Genomic DNA, 12,388 nt, shown 5'->3' on the forward strand with positions numbered 1-12,388 from the left:
GCTTAGTCACAACATAATTTTAGACCATTAGTTGTTCAAGAAACTTCACTTCCTTTCTTTAATTATACATCTCATTTCTTTTACTGAAAAATATAAACAGTCTTCTGTAATCTGTCTGATCCGCTTCTCTCCAGTTTCATTCCTCGTTTCTTATGTGCCTTGAAATATTTGAGAATAATATTGTTTTTCCAGTGTGCAGCATCACCTTAATTTGCTGACCACAGCTGCAGAATCTGCTGCTTCATGGGGGCTCCCATCTCCTCCATGCAGACACAAGATAATAAAGGGGAGAGGACACCTGCTGAAGACACTAAAGGACTGTCTCTGCCTCTGGAGCTCCTGGACAGAAAGTTGTGTGTACTAACATTCAGAGAGCTGGGTCAGAATGTCACAAAGAGCTCCTAGCACCATAGATCCTGTGTGAGATGTTTTGAAAAGGTATTTTGTAAACAAAAGTATGTGTAGAATTACCACTGTGAGGAAAGTTTAGATATAGCTTTTATTTGTACACAAGTTTCTGAATTCAGGAACACTTATAACTGCTTTGGGAGAAATCTACGTCCTGCAGGTGGCTCCGTGGCTCTGACAGGACATAGATTTCACCTTTCTCGCCACATGCTACCGCCGATCTCGCCACTCTGCACCCACCGCAGTTTACTTTCCCTGCCTTCTATAAGATGGCAGAGCTCTGTGAGTAGCTCAGGAGCCACTTTCATTGGCTCCTGACTACGTGATCATTGTGAGCCAATCCTATTAGCTTACATTGATGGACAGCGTCGGGAGCCAATGAAAGCAGCTCCTGACCGGCTCACACAGCTCTGCCGTCGGCGATGGCGGAGAAAGGGGCCTGCGGCAATGGGAGAGCATCGTGATGGGCGAGAGCGGCGAGTATGTGCATCTATTTATTTATTGTATTTATAAAGCTCCAACAAATTACGCAGCGCTGGACATTAGTTTAGGTTACAGACAATATTTAGGTGTGACATACAGCAAAATGACAATTTTGACAAAATGAATACAAGAAAGACCAGATCATGCAGCACAGTATGAGTACAAGGTAATGCTTAGTCAGTCACTGGAGGGGAGCATGGAGATTAGGCAAGTTAGGTTCACTCAGATGCATAGCATGGGTTCATAGTAATGGAGGCGCATGATCAGGTAGGACACAAAAGGAGGACGACCCTGCCCAAAGGCTTACAATCTAGAAGGAGAGGTAGAGACACGAAAGGAATGGGACCAGAGTTCAGCTGTGGGTTTAGAGCACTTGTGAGGGGTAGTAGGCTAGAGTGAATAGGTGAGTTTTGAGGGCCTTCTTGAAGATGTTGAAGGGGGGGCTGCCCTAATGGGTGGAGGTAGGGAGTTTCATAGTGTTGGAGCAGCTCTTGAGAAGTCTTGGAGGCGTGCATAGGACTGGGTGATGTGGGGGCGGTTAGGCGAAGTTCATTGGAAGAGCGGAGTGAGCGGCTAGGTGCGTACCTAAGATCGGAAATGTAGGTTGGACAGGTTTTGTCGGTAAGCAACGTTTTCTGGTACCAGCTGTCTCTAGTCCTTAAGGGGCTAAAGACTGCTGGTGCGCAATGGGTTAAGAAGAACATAAAGTATTGAACTTTTTCCCAATCAGTAGCTAATACTCCCTTTTCCACTAGAAATTCTTACCTTTTCTTTAATTGATTGGGGGGGTGTATGTGTGGCTGATATTGTGGTGAATTCGCCCCCAGTGTGATCTGCTGACAGTTTGTGAACCTCATTGCATTTTGAGAAATAACAGCTTTTTGCAACTGCCAAGCTAGCACTATATCCCTTTTTGCATAGAACTCTGGGTACCAAACCCTCCGTACAGATCAGCTAGCAGAACTAAAGATGTCACTGCTAGTGTGTAGAATGTAATTCAGGGGAGGAGAGATTTTACAATAGGCAAACACTAGTCTCTTTGTATAATTTGTCTGTGTCTTGGGGGGAATGACGGGCGGCAGAGGAGGACGGGTCCCGAAGTCGGGCGGGCCTGTGAGCTGCAGCGTGGGCGGGTGCGTGCACAGACCGGAGCGCGCGCTGTATGCGCATGGCTAATTTGAAAGAGAGAGAGAGACTAGTGCGGGAGGTAGGGGTGCACGGCCACAGCCTAGCGCCCATTTTTAAACGGGCCTTAGGCATAGTAATCTATAAATGAGTATTGTGTAAAAAAAAATAAATGTATATATATTTTATAATTTTTTTTAACAATTCATCTTTAATTTCTCTTTATAACCTGTGACCTTTTCCTCTTTTAATGCCCTCATAACCCTGTCTGAACATGTCATCCTCCCCCAATTACCAGCCTGTCTGCCTTTTTTCCCTGGTTACCTGCACTGCTCGAACTACAAGTTCATCTGGTTAACCATCTATTTACTGTGATCATTCAGTGTGGTTTCCACCCAAACCTCTCCACTGAAACTGTCTTTATGTACAGCTGACTGTTGTACCGTGTACCCCATTAAAAGCTTAGGGGGGGGGGGATACTATTTGATCAACTTGGTAGGTTAAAAAAAACAAGCTTTACAATTAACCCAAGGTAAGAAACATATGGATGCTTGTCATGTTTCTTTCCTTATATTTACACAATACCAGTTGCCCTGCAGTCCTGCTGCAAGTCAGGCAAAAACTGCTGGAAATTTGGGTGCACCAGGAGCACCCAAATTATGGGAATTACGACTATAGCGGTGCTCAGGCAGTAATTTGGGCACCGTCTAGAGACAAATTAAGATAAAAACAGTGCAAGAGCTGGTAGCCAAATTACATCTTACCCAAGGTTCCAAGTTGGCCTGGAGGGGTAATAGTAATTAACGCTGCCGAGACTTTTGCAGGAGCAGGGTGAGCTTTTTTTTTCGCCTTCGCCCTGTGCCCAAATTTGCCGGCGCCTTCATTACATTTTCATGTCATGCTGATCTTTCTGAACAGCTGAAACAAGCATGCACCTGAAACAAGTATGCAGCTAATCTTGTCAGAAACATCTGCTTGCTTCCTCGAGACAAATGATCAGCAGGTCAACCATGTGTATTTAAAAAAAAAAAAAAGGAAATCAATATGGCCGTCTCTATATGTCTCTCACCTCAGATTCCCTTTAATAATTAGATGTGGGAGGAAGCATTATTGCTGAAGAGGAAAGGACTACAATCACTGAAGGGCAGGCTGTGCTGGTAAGGTGTTTTTTACTCACTCAGGGCTTCTTCCAGCCCGTCGCAGCCATTTAAGTCCCTCGCTGCCGCTCTGAAGGTCCTCGGTGTCCCTGCTGGCCACCAACAATGGTCGACTTTTCTGAGCTTGCACGTTTACGTCATCTGGCGCATACTGCGCACAGCTTTTGCGCAGGCGCCAGATGACGTGGACGCGTGAGCAGGTGCAGAAGAGCAGACCCCTCTGGCGGGTCGCCATAACTGGGGGCGGCTAGTGGGGACCACCGGAGCTGCGGTGCAGCACTTAAACAGCTGCGACAGGCTGTAAGAAGCCCCAGGTGAGTAAAAAAATTGATTTTAAATTTGCCTCGAAGTTATTTAACTATAATTTGACAGGTTTGACAGGGTCACAGTTATGGGAATAAGTGCTGTGCAGACCTGCTGCTCTGCTGTAGGCGAACATTGTGCTATTCATTGAAGAAGAGGGGAAGAAAGATGAGTGTGTTCTATACAGTCTAGTTTCTTGCTGAGACAGACCGAAAAGTGAATGGGCTCTATTCACAAAACTTCTCATAAAGGACTTATTTATCACCTAATTGATAAAAATAACCTTTCAGCACATTTACAAGCAAGATAATCACTCAAAGTAAGTTGCTCCTAATTAAGTTACTTTCAATATTCTCTTACCTTAACCTATTTTGGTTCCTGGACGTAGAAACTACGTCCAGGAACCATGCGCGCTACCGCGGCCGATCGCGCGCGTGCACGCGCACTCCCGGCCGCGGATTCGGTAGCCAGGGAATCAATGTATCGGGCTATGGTGCACGATCACTGATTCCTCTCCCCCACTGAAAAAGCGACAGCTTCTCTCGGAAGCTGCGCGTTTTCTGGCCGTTCCCTCCCCGATGCGTCACTCTAAGCGTGTGAAACGCTTAGTGACGTCATGTAAACAAACTCAAAAGTAATACTACAACTGAAATTAAAAATAAATTAAAATGAACACACATTTACATTATAAATCTATTGTTTACCTCCCACCCTCCCAAAACTACCCAAATAAAATGTTTACTATAAAAAAAACAAAAACATTACAATAAAAAAAAAAAAACATTTAAAAAGTTTAGACCCTTAGGTAAATATTTACATATCAATGTAAAGATGAAATATTTCTATATTTTTTTTATTTTAAACTTGTTAATAGTGATAGATGCAAAATGGAAAAAATGCACCTTTATTTCCAAATAAAATATTGTCGCCATACATTGTGATAGGGAAATAATTTTAACGGTGTAATAACCGGGACATATGGGCAAATACAATACGTGAGTCTTAATTATGGAGGCATGTATTATTTTAAAACTATAATGGCTGAAAACTGAGAAATAATGAATTTTTCCATTTTTTTCTTATTCTTCCTGTTAAAATGCATTTACAGTAAAGTGGCTCTTAGCAAAATGTACCCCCCAAAGAAAGCCTAATTGGTGGCGTAAAAAACAAGATATAGATCAGTTCATTGTGATAAGTAGTGATAAAGTTATAGGCTAATGAATGGGAGGTGAACATTTCTCACGTGAAATCCACGAAACCTGAATGGGTTAATTATTATATTTTTGCTCTTTGGGAGCTTAAAAAAGTAACAGAGATAAAATGAAAACAGGTGAAAAAGCTTTGTGAATCATACCCAATCTCGGCTGACGATTATCTAGCAAGTGTACAAGGCCTCACATGGCCGGGCTCATTATTCTTTTGCTTTTTGGAGTTGATGTTTGTACTGGTTGCCCTATTTGTATACATACTATACAAGGTGTGCTTTAGGAACCTTGGGTATTACGGCATAATCTCATCAACCTCCCTGGCAGTATTGACGGTTATGCCTGTCCATGCAAAACATGCTGTGAACAGTAGTGACGTGCATACATGTCAATACTCTCCTGCACTGTATACTAGACCCTCGCTTGACCTATTTTAGCAAGTTACAGGAAAAAAGTTATGAAAATTAATTGGATCACTTTTTGCACAAAAATCCTGGGGAAATTGAACACCAGTGAGGTTAAAGTGGACCTGAACTTCTTGCACTGGACAGAAGGAAAACAGAGAAATGCACCCTGTATGTATTTAGAGAGTTTAGCCTGTTTAATTCCCTCTCATTTCTGTATAATCACAAGTTGTAATCTGATCTTTCCCCTGAGTCACATGACTGCCTATGGCAGAGCTGGCAGATAAGCCTATTTGAAAGCACTGGCTGTTAACAATATGTCTTCTTCTATGAATCAGGACTCCGCTCCTTAAAGAGAACCCGAGGTGTGTTTGAAGAATGTTATCTGCATACAGAGGCTGGATCTGCCTATACAGCCCAGCCTCTGTTGCTATCCCAAACCTTCCTAAGGTCCCCCTGCACTCTGCAATCCCTCATAAATCACAGCCGGCTGTGCAGGCTGTGTTTACTTACATCTGTAGTGTCAGTCTCGACTTCTCCCCTGCCTCCTGCATAGCTCTGGTCCCTGCCCCTGTCCCTTCCCTCCAATCAGCGGGGAGGGAAGGGTCGCAGAGGCGGGGACCGGAGTTCTGCAGGAGGCGGGGAGAGCAGCAGACTGACACTATAGAGATAAACACAGCCAGCTCTGACAAGCTGTTTGTCAGCAGCACGGCTGTGATTTTTGAGGGATTGCAGAGTGCAGGGGGATCTTAGGGGGGTTTGGGATAGCAACAGAGGCTGGGCTGTATAGGCAGATCCAGCCTCTGTATGCAGATAACATTCTTCAAACCCACCTCGGGTTCTCTTTAAAAATTGCAGCAGAACCAAGTCGCCTATATAAAAATAAATTATCAGCCTTTAATGATGGATATTAATCGTCTGCTCCTAAATTGGGAGAATCTACCAATTTAATTTAATGGGAAGGGCAGCTCTCATAAAATCTGTTAGTTTCGGACGATTACTATATCCTCTCCAGACGCTGCCCCTCCTATTAAAGCATTCAGACATCAAGGATATTGAGAGAGCTTTCTCAAGATTTTTATGGAAACTGGGTAAAGTGAGACTAGCTCTTTCCAAGTTGAAACTACCAAAAGATTGGGGAGGTTTAGCATTACCAGATATCAGGCGATACAATTTATCTTGCCTTACCCGATATGTTAGGGACTGGATACATAGGACTAGCTTCTATTCAAATTATGCACTTGAATCTGCGTTTGCAGAGCCCTGGGATTTGGTAGGTCTTCTCTATACCCCTTTCAGGATATCTCCTCCAAAAATTAAATTAAGTAGAATCATAAGGGACATGGTGATAACCTGGAGGGAGATGCATCTTTTTTCCTTGCCTTTCCAGGTGTCTAAATATATGCCTTTTATGGAGGCATCCAGGTTTTAAAGCTAGCATGGCTCACAGAGGTTTTCTTGACTGGCAAACGAAAGGGGTGAAAAGATTGGGTAACCTTGTTAATCTGAGGGAAGGCAGACTGATGTCCTTTTCAGATATTTGCAAGATGTATGCCATTCCCAAACGTCACTTTCTGCACTTCAGTCAACTCAAAGTTAATCTCAGGAGAATCTTAGAGGGAATCTCAGCTTAAATTGTTACATAGGGCAAAGTGTGCCTTCAACATTAAACGTCGGAACCCACCTCCTCATTATTTACCAGCCTGCCCAAAATGTAAACAACCACAGGCAGATTTATTCCATTGCTTATGGTCCTGTCCCATAATTTTTGCATTTTGAAAAAAAGTGGCTAACTACATTGAATTGATATGCAAGTATAAACCAGAGATTAATCCTCTGTTGTGCCTGTTTCATTATGTTCCTCCCAAATCTTCAACTTCAGATACGAAACAACAGATTTACTCTCCAAGTAAACTAGCACATCTTATAATATTGGCTGCTCGCAAGGTTGTATTCAATAAATGGATTTATCCCAGTGCACCCTCAGTATGGGATGTAAAAGAAGAGTTACTTCATCTCTTTAGACAAGACAAACTGGAGGCCTTGATACATAAAAACAAGAAAACCAAAAGCTTTTTCAAAACTTGGAAATACTTTATATTGATGTATTTTTCTAAAATAGAGATAGATGAGGTAATGACTCCCTACATAGATACTAAATGGTACTTGGTGGAGAAAATATCAGGCACACTGGGTAAATCAGAAGTATGATGCAGTTAATTTTTAGCTGGGGGAAGGGAGGGGGGGAGGAAGGACAATAGGTTTTTTTTTCTTTGTCTATGTTAAGGCCAAGTGGTTTCTTCTGTTATTAGATGGTAAGACACATTAGATAAATGAGAGAGCAATTGGAACTATATGATTGTATGTCTGCTAGGACGTGTAACATAGCCACTATACTATATTCTTTTAGCTGATGTTATTACCTATTGTACCTGTTGTGGGTAAAAATTTTGAAATACCTATAAATTGTTATAAAAAAAAATGCAGCAGTCACTGAATAGAAGCAGCCACTCGCTTTCTGTGATTGGCTTCGATACCTCCACGGGTGAGAGTGCAGCACGTGCCCTGCAAAACTTTCCGCTCACACTTGAGCCAATCATGAAGCCTCTCTTCAAAATGCAGCCAATCATAATAAGCCACTCGCATATGTAATGTGAGTGGCTCAGATAACTTCGCGGACAGAACTTGGCACTCTCATATCCTCTTTCCTTAGTTTTGCAGCGTGTAGGCCTGCTCTGATCTACACTACAAGTGAAAGTAGCCTATACTTTGCTCCACGCACTACCAGGAGCGTCATTGCTAACCAGGGAAGAGATACCCAGGAGTGCAGTGCGTACAATCTTGTGGGAGGACAGTGACAATACTTTTATTGGTGATTGGGAGTGGCAATGCTACATCCTCTTTTGTTTATGTTCACATTACTCCTAATTTTCCTGCTTATTTGCTCAGTACTGTACATCCAGCGCTGGTGCCATTCGACTTATTTTACAAATGTTATCAGGTGTCAACTCCCTCCCCCCCCCTTTTTCCCACTGGTATGGTAGCTAGATGTGCCCCACTCACTCAGCATATGCTTAAGCTGCCGGGAGATTTGGGCTCAGGAAAAAGCTGGAGAACAGCTCACCCTGCTCCTGCAAAAGGTGACCTTTAATACTATTTCCCTCCAGGTCACCATGGATAGTGATGAAAGATGTCATTCGGCTTCCAGCTATTGCCGGCAGCTGAATTACAGTATTTTTATAGTAATTTGTGCTCTGTCTTTTGACGGTGCCCAAATTATTCACTGAGCACCGCTATAGCTGTAATTCCTATTATGGCCTACGGTGGCACTGGCTGCACCCAAATCTCTGGCACTGTTTTTACAGATCTCCACTCCCGCACACCCCCTTATGGTAGCCAGGTATTGGTGCCTCAAGTATAGCTAGTTAGGTATAGGTGCCTCCAGCATAAGTTGCCAGGAATAGGTGCAACCAGTAATAGGTGGGCGCAGTAAAGGTAGCCAGGGATGGGTGTAGCCAGTAATAGGTGGCCACAGTACGCAGGGGTAAACAAATACTCGCCGGGGGTCCTGCAGGCGTGTATGTGTGTTTTTCTTCCGGTGCTTGCGTTACTTTTTTTGTAACTGTGCCCAGGGTACGCTGTTACAGGGAGATGGAACGCAAGAACAGGAAGGAGGAAGAAGTAAGTAGTACATGCACGCAGGACAGCAGCGAAGTTAGTGTGTTAAACCCTGTCGCTGTTCATACACCAGCTGCTGTGTAGCATCACCATGGAAACCAGTAAAACGTTATTGGTATGGTCACCATGCACAATCAAACTGCCTTTTACTGTCATACCGGTATACCACGGCAACCCTATTTACTATATCAGAATTGGTCATACATTGTATATTTATACAGGCACATTTGCTGGGACCTGAGGACAGAGTTTACTTTATACAGAGGTTTGCTATAATAAGATTCTACTGTAAATGATTTAGTTATGGTTAACGTTAATTATACATGATTTGTTTATAAATGATCTAGTTATGATGTGCCCATTGTAAAATATTTCCTTACCCTAATTTACATTCTGACATTTTTCATAGGTGGCAACATCTTTAGTCCTGTCAGGTGCAGCTCTGTGGAATGTTGGTTTACTGTGAGTTCCGAAGCCAGTGAAATGAATATTGTACAGCAGGAGACATTGGCAGCGCGTCCAAACAGAGGCTGCACCCGAATTAACTACCTGCAATAGATGTGCAGAGCTCCACAATTGTGGACTAAAATACACAACATGCATTCAAAACAGGTACAGCAAAGGAGGACGTTAGCTTCAGTACAAATAATATGTGCACAAATTATTCCCTACTAGACTTCCCCACGGCGGTGACGGGTCCTCTCGGGGAAGACCTACTGCTAGTCTAAGGATAAAAACACGATTTTTTCTTAGTGCTGCTAGTCATAAAAATGGTATACACATTTCTCTCAAACAGACATCAAACAAATGACAGCGCTCATAGGCTGCAACTGAATTGTAGAGTAACAGAGGCATGCAGAGCCCCACAGGGCTAAATACATGCCTTGAATGCAAATCAGATGCAAACCATGTACTAGTCCTAATCTACAATTTGAATGCAAATTGATGCACATGGATGCAGCTAGCCATAAGTATACTTACATGAGTTTTGTATAGCAGGAGACATTGGCAGCGCTTCCAAACAGAGGCTGCACCCGAATTGACCACCTGCAATAGATGTGCAGAGCTCCACAATGTGGACTAAAATACACAACATGCATTCAAAACAGGTACAGCAAAGGAGGACGTTAGCTTCAGTATAAATATGTGCACAAATTATTCCCTACCATGTGCATCAATTTGCATTCAAATTAGATTAGGACTAGTACATGATTTGCATCTGATTTGCATTCAAGGCATGTATTTAGCCCTGTGGGGCTCTGCATGCCTCTCTTAGGCCACATACACACATCAGACTATAGTCTTTGGAAAATGAAAGATCACAGACCAATCTTACCACCCTTCATGTAGTATGAGAGCCATACTCTACACAGTCTTTTCTATGGAGCTGAACTCCACATCAGAAAAAAAATCTTTGCAAGATGCTGCACACACCGATGCTGTACAGACACAAAAGATCAGTATCTGCAAAAGATCTGTTCCTGCCAAAAATCCATTCCTGCAAATTGCAATGATAGTCTATGAGATCTGCAGATCATCATACACACATGAGTTAACTGACATTCATCTGCAGATCCGCAGATCTGAAAATCCATCCTGGTGGATCTGATCTGCAGATGAATGTCAGTTAAATCATGTGTGTATGATGATCTGCAGATCTCATAGACTATCATTGCAATTTGCAGGAATGGATTTTTGGCAGGAACAGATCTTTTGCAGATACTGATCTTTTGTGTCTGTACAGCATCTGTGTGTGCAGCATCTTGCAAAGATTTTTTTCTTATGGGGAGTTCAGCTCCATAGAATAGACTGTGTAGAGTATGGCTCTCATACTACATGAAGGGTGGTAAGATTGGTCTGTGATCTTTCATTTTCCAAAGACTATAGTCTGATGTGTGTATGTGGCTTAAGTCTACAATTCAGTTGCAGACTATGAGCGCTGTCATTTGTTTGATGTCAGTGAAATGATTACCTGGGCCCACGTGCAATTCACTTTTTCACCTGAGCTTTCTCCTAGGAGCTAATTTTTTATTGATTTAAAATAATTTTCATGCACTTTTCAACTAAAAAAGTAACAAAAAGTCAGTGAAAAAGTACTATCATAATTATTTTGAGTATTTTCATGCCTTATGGTGGTTTTAAAAGGCATTTTATTGACCAGTTTAAAAATATCCTCTAGGAGAAAACTCAGGTGAAAATTGCATATGGGCCCAGGTCTCCCAGAGTGTAGTAGGATGAGAATTCCACATATCTAAACAGCCTAGATCAGGCATGGGCAAACTCGGCCCTCCAGCTGTTATGGAACTACAAGTCCCACAATGCATTGCAGGAGTCTGACATCCACAGTCATGACTCATAAAGGCAAATGCATTGTGGGACTTGTAGTTCCGTAACAGCTGGAGGGCCGAGTTTGCCCATGCCTGGCCTAGATGATATCACTGGAAGGGTAGGGCTGCATACCTATATATATTTTGATGCTGAAACCAGGAAAATTACTGTAAAAGTGAGTATCTTGAATACTTTACAAGAATTCTACTGTATGTCACAACAGTGCCTCTTTTTTTTCCCTTTTTTTTTTTTGACAGTCAGCAAGCTCTCATAGCTCATAGCCCGGCAAAGAATATCAGCTTCATCACCATGCTCTTAAGCCAGGGCTAAGTTTTGCATCATAGTCAAAATCATATTTTTAAACAAAACTAAATTAAAGCACATTCAGAAGAGAAAAAAGAAAGAGAAAAACAAAAAAGGAAAAGGAGAAAAACAAAAACAATCAAGGAAAGAAGAAAAAAGAGGAAGAAATAAGAAAAACTAAAAAACAAGAAATATTATTCCATTACGATCCAAAAGCTATCCATACCATAATATTAGCAGCTAAACCAGATAGTTTCAAATATTTCCTATACTTCACAGCCCTCCAACATCAAACTGGAAAGACCATAATCTCACGCGCGCGCCGGATCCCCGCAACAGTGCCTCTTTAACCTCCTTAGCGGTAGGCCCGACACTGTGTCTGACATACCACTCTGTGGCCCCAGGAGTCCCCCATGCTGAAAAATTTGATCTAACGGTTGAAAATCCTCTAGCTAGCACTAGGTTAGCTAGTAAGAGTGTCCGTCCCCCCTGATTCCCCGCAGATTCAACACGATCCTCCCGTTTATACGCTACCCCCCCTGGATCCAGCGATCGCGCAGCCTCCCTGCAGAGCTTCGGTCTCTATGGGGAGGATCGGGTTTGCTCATGACGTCATGTGCGATCCTCGCCATAGTGAAGACCGGAGCTGTGCGGTGAGGCTGCGCCGATCGCTGGATCCAGGCTGGGTAATGTATTAACAGGGGACCGGTGGCGGTCAAAGAATGCCGAGCATTTGTACTAACTAGCCTAGTGCTAGTTAGAGGGTTATGAGGAATGAGATCTATGGGGGGACTGGCGGGCGCAAACTGTTAAAACCTCCTGAGCGGTGTAACGCTCAGGAGGTTAAAAAGAACTAGAGATGAAGCACCCTCATGTATTTTACCATATATATCAATGGGAACATGACAGTAAACACCTACCTTGCTCTCTGTTTCATTCTTCTCTGCTAAATCTGCCTGTTATCATCCCTGATAAGAATCCCGGACTGAGCATT

General features: G+C 42.8%; 1 protein-coding gene across 3 annotated transcripts in view; it reads left to right on the top strand.

The window, feature by feature from the left end:
- Nucleotides 1–12,388, top strand: part of NCOA3 (nuclear receptor coactivator 3) — a 447,618-nt gene that overhangs the window by 53,746 nt on the left and 381,484 nt on the right. For 2 of the 3 annotated variants that reach the window (XM_068263089.1, XM_068263090.1), the window contains exon 2: nt 9,173–9,375. The gene's annotated coding sequence lies outside the window, so the exon portion shown is untranslated. Of the gene's footprint in view, nt 1–9,172; nt 9,376–9,851; nt 9,873–12,388 lie in introns of those variants that run through there. The other variant, XM_068263091.1, reaches the window with a different exon arrangement.

The sequence above is a fragment of the Hyperolius riggenbachi genome, chromosome 12 (genome assembly GCF_040937935.1).
Source record: "Hyperolius riggenbachi isolate aHypRig1 chromosome 12, aHypRig1.pri, whole genome shotgun sequence".
Taxonomy (NCBI): domain Eukaryota; kingdom Metazoa; phylum Chordata; class Amphibia; order Anura; family Hyperoliidae; genus Hyperolius; species Hyperolius riggenbachi.